Here is a 6,755-nt window from a genome sequence, read left to right as displayed (position 1 = left end):
TTTTTACTACCAATGCTAGGATTAAGCATCATCCTAGATAGCCTGACTAGTGCATCAAGACAGGAAAAAGAAATAGAAGATAGCAGTGGAAGAGAAAAAATTAATGCATCATTATTTTCAAATGATGTGACTGTCTCCTGGTTAACCTAAGGAAATCAACTTAGACACTGTTCCAGTGTATAAACAAATGACTTCAATACTTGTCCTATAGACTAATGATAATCAGTTATAAAATAAACAAGGAAAAATGCACTCAAAATACCAACCAAAGTATAAATTATGGGAGCAAATTTAATCAGAAAAATAAGAATCTTTGTGAAGGAAACATCAGGATTTTGCTGAGAGATTTTTTTAAAGACAAATAAATTGAGTGATAAAATAGTCTTAGAAACACATTGGAAATATAAAATTCTTTAGAGTTAATCTACAAATTTAATATAATTCCAGTCAAAATCCCAATGTTTTGAAAGTTTTGTTTTTTATTTTTGTTTTTTTCTTGAGAAGAGGGAGTTGGGGAAATTTAACTTGTAATTTGTAAAGTTTGTCTTGAAAATTAAATGCAATCACACAGCTTAGTGTTCTAGTTTTTAGTTTTTTGGTTTCTTTGAAAGGCACATGGTCTTAAAATGGGGTGGTATCCAAAATCAGACCTAAATATAGACTAAATATAGAATTTAATATATAAAGAAGACAACATCTCAATAGGGTTGAAACAACCAATTAACTCATTGGAAAAAAATAAAATTAGATTTTTTCCTCATATATAAAAATAAATCCCAGATGGATTAATAAATTAGATGTAAAACTGATAAACTACAACAGTACTTTCTGTGTCATAAACCACAGAGACAAGATTAACAGATTAGCTACATAAAATTCTCAAATTCATGTATGCCAATCATTTCTCTTTCCCCCCTAAATATAACAATGAAACAAAAACAAACTCACTTTTGGTTACAAGTAAGCTACTGGACAACCAGTGGTTTAAGTAATAAAGATATTTCATTGTCTCACATTACAAAAAGTGGGAAGTAAGTGGTTCCAGGTTTGGTGCAGCAACTCACCGACACAAATTCTTTCCATTTTCCTCTCCACCATCCCTTACGTGTGGGCCTTGCATGCTCCCGCTTGTCATCTCATATTGCAAGATGGCTGCCACAGCTCCAGCCATTAAATCCACATTCAAGACAGGAATAAGTGGAGGGGAACAGCACCAGCCATAACTTGTTATAAGGAGCAAAACCATTCTTAGAACTCTCGCCAACCTTGACTTCTGCTTATGTCTTAATGGTTAGATCTACATCATAAGGCCTCTCGGAGATACAAGAAGAAGTAGGAAAACTAAGATTTCCTTTTGCAGTCTCGGAAGAGAAAGTCAGGCAGTGGAGAAGGAGATTGGCAGGGGGTGCTGGGTTAGCTAACCAACAGTGGCTGACCTACCCAGCATTCACAGAGTTAGACAAATGATGAATTGGGGTGGGGAGGTGGGGGAATTACAGTGTCTGAAGGGAAATGAAGAGATGCATTACTGTATAAGAGTTCTTACAAATAAATATTAAAAACATTGGAAATTATAATAGAGTCTAAGGATGTTGTTAGAAGTCAATTTACTAAGGGAAAAACCCAAATAACCATTCAATAGATGAGGCAAATGATCTATTTAATCAGTAATCTAAGAAACAGTAGCTTGGAAATTGACCAGGATTATAATGATCAATGTTCTCTGTGGGCGAGGCACTCCATGCGTCCGCTAACGGTAGCATGAACTAAAGGCTCTTGTTAATATGCGTCAATGACCTTTGTAAAGTTCACATCACTTGACATAGTAATTCCAAGAATTAGCCTAAAAAATAGGAAAGTATGTAAAGATACATGCATGGATTTTTATCAAAACATGGTTTAAAATAGCAATAAACTTGAGGCAGTTGGTTAAATAAATGATGCTATCCACTAAAAATAATGCTATGGTTTTCTACCTACGGATGTGGAAATGTCACATGAAACACTGCTGAGTGGAAAAGCTACTTGATTTCTTAAACAAGGATTATGTAGTCTTTGCATCTGAAAGATATTTTTAAAGTACAGTAAAATTCCAGCTTTAGAAATCTTAATTTGTATGAACACTCTGGGAATATTTTCTTCGTGTGTTTTTGTGTTTTCCAAGCTTGAATCTTTAAACATACATTATTTCTTTTTATTGAATTGAAATTACATACAGTGGGACACACAGCTCTAAGTGTCAATTCAGCGAGTTTTTACAAATGTCTACACCCGAGTGAGCCACATGGCAATGAGGCTCCCTTTTGTCTCCCGCCAATCAATCCTCTCCCCGTAGGCAACCACTACTGTGACTCACAGCATATATTATTTTTGTAATTTAAAAAATACTTAAAATTTAAATATAAGCAAACCCTCACAGGAGAACTTGCAACCAACATACGATAATTACAACAAACTTCAGATTGAGAAAATTTGGCATGAAAAATACCGTTAGTGTAAAATGGCAGACTTTTAAAAATGAGATATCTGTCATTTTTTTAAAGGATTTGCACTCTCATTATTCTTCATCAAACCCTTCTGATTTTTCTGCTGTCATAATGGAATATGTTTTCCATACAACATTACACATGTATATACCATTTAAAGATAGAATTCCAGGAAAGAGCAGATTTAAAGCCAGGCATTCATCTGGAAAAATTCATTTCTTCCTCCTCATTTAAGAATGACTCTTTTTGTGTGAGTAGAGGAGGGAGGCTCATGAATGCCCAAAGACTTTGAATGAATGTTATTAGCAAAAATACACAAGGCTTCTGCCATCAGGGATCTCACAGCCCGGTTAAGGAGATAAGACTAAAGAAATTCATCTGTAGCACAAGATAGCACATTATGTGAGACCCGTGTAAGCAAGAGAGTCAAGAGCCCTATTCTGCCCAACAGTTGTAAGGATTACAGAAACAGGTGACTGTGAAAGCCTTTGTAAATCGCCTGCTGCTGCCTGACACGTGTCTGTTGTGGTTCTCACGGAGTCTGATGGAGAAGCCAAGGTGTTCATGGCTCAGTCTGATAAGTCTTGACTCTGCCCCGCATCCTGATGGCCTGTATGCTCTGAAGGAGCACAATTTCATGAGGGATAGAGAGGGACAAGAGAAGAAACATGAGGCCGGCGCGATCCACGCAATCACAGAAGCCCAGTGCAGCTCAGAGTGAGAGGAAAGGCAGGCCAAGGAGGTGGCCCAGTGACCAAGGCCCCAAGGTGATATCCGTGTCCTACCGTGAAGAGAAGAGAGCAGCCTGGTCTGAGAGAGCTGGTATCACCAGCAGTAAGCATGGGGAGGAGGACAGCTCAACATGTCAAGCCTTGAGCTCACGGGCTGCCAGGGGCAACCATCATCTAAGCAAGCTGTGGCCTTGCCGAGGATGGGCAGGGCCTGTCACTCACAGGGATCCGGCAGGCAAGCCCCCTCCAAACCACTAATCTCCACACCCTGGCCAGCATCCTTCCCCTGGGGCTGAGGAGCCCAGGAAAAGTGGTGCTGTGTCCACTTTTCCTGAGCAAGGAAAGCATCAGAACCCTGTGGTTTTTAATCCGTGGGAGCATTTTAACCCGGAGGCTTCCTGCTTGTGCAAACTTGTAAGGCCTGATACATTTACGCAGAATTTCTCCTGGTGTGAGGGAAGCACCGGACTGTTTCCAGGTGGCTTAGTATTAAACCTCAATGTGTTTTCCCCAGAGCCTTCTTGCTGCACTTTGCTTACATCTGAGTAGTGGAGGAACTTTTTATTCTTGTGCCCTCCAGATTTTCCCCAGAGAGTGTTCTCCCGTGGGCCCCATTCGTCCAGTTTTCAATACCCGGGCACACACTTAGGACCTCTCAGAGCCTGCACAATCTTCTAACAAATTTTGACCCCGTAAAAGTGCACAGCAAAAGAAGGTTTCTGCCCTGAAGGCCCGATGGGTGCTGCTACAGTCACGATTTTGCAGCGTGGGTCCCTTTAAAACAAGCCCGGAGAAACCAAGCTGAGTGCCAGAGTGAGCTCCCCGTCAGCAGGATGTCCACCCTCTCCCGACTCCTGCTCAAGGGCTTCCACAGCCCCCACATTCCTCAGTGAAGGAGGACACACACAAACCTTTCTCCTAGGGAACATGTGTGCTGGAGGCAAGAGCTCTCCTAGTGATGGTCTGATGTCTTGGTGTAGACTCGGTCCCCCAAAGCCCACCTGTCCTTCTAATGGCTCAGGCCACTGAGTCTCAGGCTGGGAGCGAAGGGGCGCATCCGAAATGAGGTCCACGGAAGCTTAAGTCTGGTAGAACCACCAATTGGATTGTCATATTTACTGGTTGTCGATTCAGGATGGGAGAGGACCAAGAAGAGAACACAGCTGGGAGCTGGGAGGGTCGACGGCGCTCAGCCACCGCTTCTTTCTGTAACCCAGGAAGGTGGGCTGTTTCTAATGAGATAAAAAGTACATCTATCCACCTGTGACTGTGTAACAAGCACATTGCTAAGCTCATTTCCATTTTTGTAAAATAAGAATGATAATACATACTTTGAAGGGTGGTTGTGAGAGAAAGAAAGTCTAATTTCTTTCTATTGCCTATTTCATTTCTCTTTTTCCCCGATGGTGCCTTAATCTTGTAACACAAAGAGCCTTTGAGCCTCTTACCCAGCACAGGCCTTGGTTTCTACACAGCCAGTTCTGACACCACTTCCACCTCATCCTGTCCCCAAGGCCAAATAAGAGAGACGTTTGTCGAGAAGCTTCTGTTCAGTTCTCAGATCTGCATCTGTTAACTTGCTTTTGCAGATGGCTTCTCCACAGTGGTCACATTTTCAGGAGCAAGTTGAAGGTCTGAGGCCTTCACCAGCCCTGTTTTTTCAGAGCATATGGGATGAGATAACCCTGCAGCCCCACCCCACACTGAGCCCTCAGGCCCCGCAGGGGAGGGGGCTGGCTGTGGGGGCACGTCCCTCACTGTTGACTAGAGTCGGGGATTTTCCATATGCCAGCGTCTTCCAGCTAGATGGACTGTTTCATTATAAGCATTAAAGTCATTTGATCTATTTATGATAGTAGATCAGCTGTTGTAACCAAAATTACACAAGTATACTTTATTTTAAAGAAACTCAAAATAGAAAAAGCTGAATTTGTAATAACCCCCATGAGGCAATTTCTCATATTATTGGGAATTCTTCACCGTTGAATTCCTCCATCAATACCTTTAAATCCAACAGAAGGATTGAGAGAGGAAGAACCTCATTTAGTTGGGGGGGCTTTAGACTGGATTCCCTGGAGCTGTGGGGATTTCTGCAGATTTGCCCCGGGGGACACCGCACTGAGCCCCGACCCCTACAGCAATGGAAAACCAAACAACGAAAACCAAAACCCAGCAACTTCACTCTTCTGTTCTCTGCACCAGGCTTCATGTGTAAGGTTGGGTTTGAGGAACGGATTCTATGACTGGAATATTTTCAAAAACCGTGGACCCAGTCTAAGAGCATGTGTTACACAAACGAGGACCCGGAAGAACAGAGAAGGGAAAAGGCTTGCTCCAGAGTCAGATGTTGAATTTGCCCGCCCTGATCCCAGCCTAGTGTCTGCTAAATTTTCCAAATGTTGTCTTTTTGTGAGGGTTGGGGAAAGTAAAAAGGGAGGAACAAAATTAAACAGATGCGTATTTTTAAAACATCAATAACTATCTGGAGATCCATCATAAATGAAGAGAGAGGATCACTAAATATCCTACATAATTTCATGAACATTGCTTGGGAATAGCAGTGCAAAGGTCTGAATGTCCGAAGAGATTATTTTAAAGGGATAAATGTAAAGTCTTAAAGTATGTACAATTAAGTACAGAGGTCCTTATAGCATATATTCTTTTTTTTTTTCTTTGAGACAGAGTTTTGCTCTTGTCGCCCAGGCTGGAGTGCAAGGGTGCAATCTCGGCTCACTGCAACCTCCGCCTCCAGGTTCAAGTGATTCTCCTGCCTCAGCCTCCCGAGTAGCTGGGATTACAGGCGCCTGCCACCATGCTGGGCTAATTTTTGCATTTTTAGTAGAGACAGGGTTTCACCATGTTGACCAGGCTGGTCTTGAACTCCTGACCTCAGGTAATCTGCCCGCCTCAGCCCCTCAAAGTGCTGGGATTACAGGTGTGAGTCTGTAATTAATTGACGAGAACTCATTAAAATTTAGATCACTCACTGATGGACAGAAACTCTAAAGATTCTCAAAGTAACTTTTTTCTCTTAAACACATCAACCTTTTCCCCTTTCCATTGTTTGCTTATCATTTACCTAACAGACCACTTTCACACTTAATAGTCTAAAGATAAATGTCAAACTGTCTCCTGGCCAAATTATCAGGACGTTAGAATTTGTGGAAATTTTACTCCATGCACACCCTCTGCAGGGAACAGGGAGCAGCCATTTTTTTGGTAGGGCCCTTATCTGTAGAAACAACGTAAGTTACTCAATATTAGTCCATCAGCATCATTCTGGCTGCCCAAGTTCATATGATCCCATAAAGGAAGTCATGTCCCAGGCAGTGACAGTGGTCTGCGTCCCAGGTGACCCCTATGGGATGGCCTTGCTAGGCAAGGCCCCTAGCTCCAGGCCATCTGTTCGACCCCACCTGCAGAGAGTGGATTGGAGACTATCCCAGAAGAGAGAGATAAGGACAGGGACACTAGGACCAGGCTCAGGGAGCTACGGCCAGAGAACATTACGGTTCCAGCCACCAGGGGCAGGACAGAG

At 42.3% G+C, this 6,755-nt stretch overlaps 3 protein-coding genes across 16 annotated transcripts in view; 1 reads left to right on the top strand and 2 right to left on the bottom strand.

The window, feature by feature from the left end:
* The window catches only part of LOC126952529 (tubulin beta-2A chain), a 759,189-nt gene that overhangs the window by 315,724 nt on the left and 436,710 nt on the right, over positions 1 to 6,755 (top strand). The window lies entirely within an intron of this gene.
* Positions 1 to 6,755, bottom strand: part of PRPF4B (pre-mRNA processing factor 4B) — a 908,191-nt gene that overhangs the window by 488,444 nt on the left and 412,992 nt on the right. The gene's annotated exons all lie outside the window — the stretch shown is intronic.
* FAM50B (family with sequence similarity 50 member B) overlaps positions 1 to 6,755 on the bottom strand; it is a 667,415-nt gene that overhangs the window by 260,863 nt on the left and 399,797 nt on the right. The gene's annotated exons all lie outside the window — the stretch shown is intronic.

Source organism: Macaca thibetana, chromosome 4 (genome assembly GCF_024542745.1).
Source record: "Macaca thibetana thibetana isolate TM-01 chromosome 4, ASM2454274v1, whole genome shotgun sequence".
Taxonomy (NCBI): Eukaryota; Metazoa; Chordata; class Mammalia; order Primates; family Cercopithecidae; genus Macaca; species Macaca thibetana.
The sequence above is the reverse complement of the archived record's forward strand: the minus strand, read 5'-3'. Positions and strand labels throughout refer to the sequence as shown.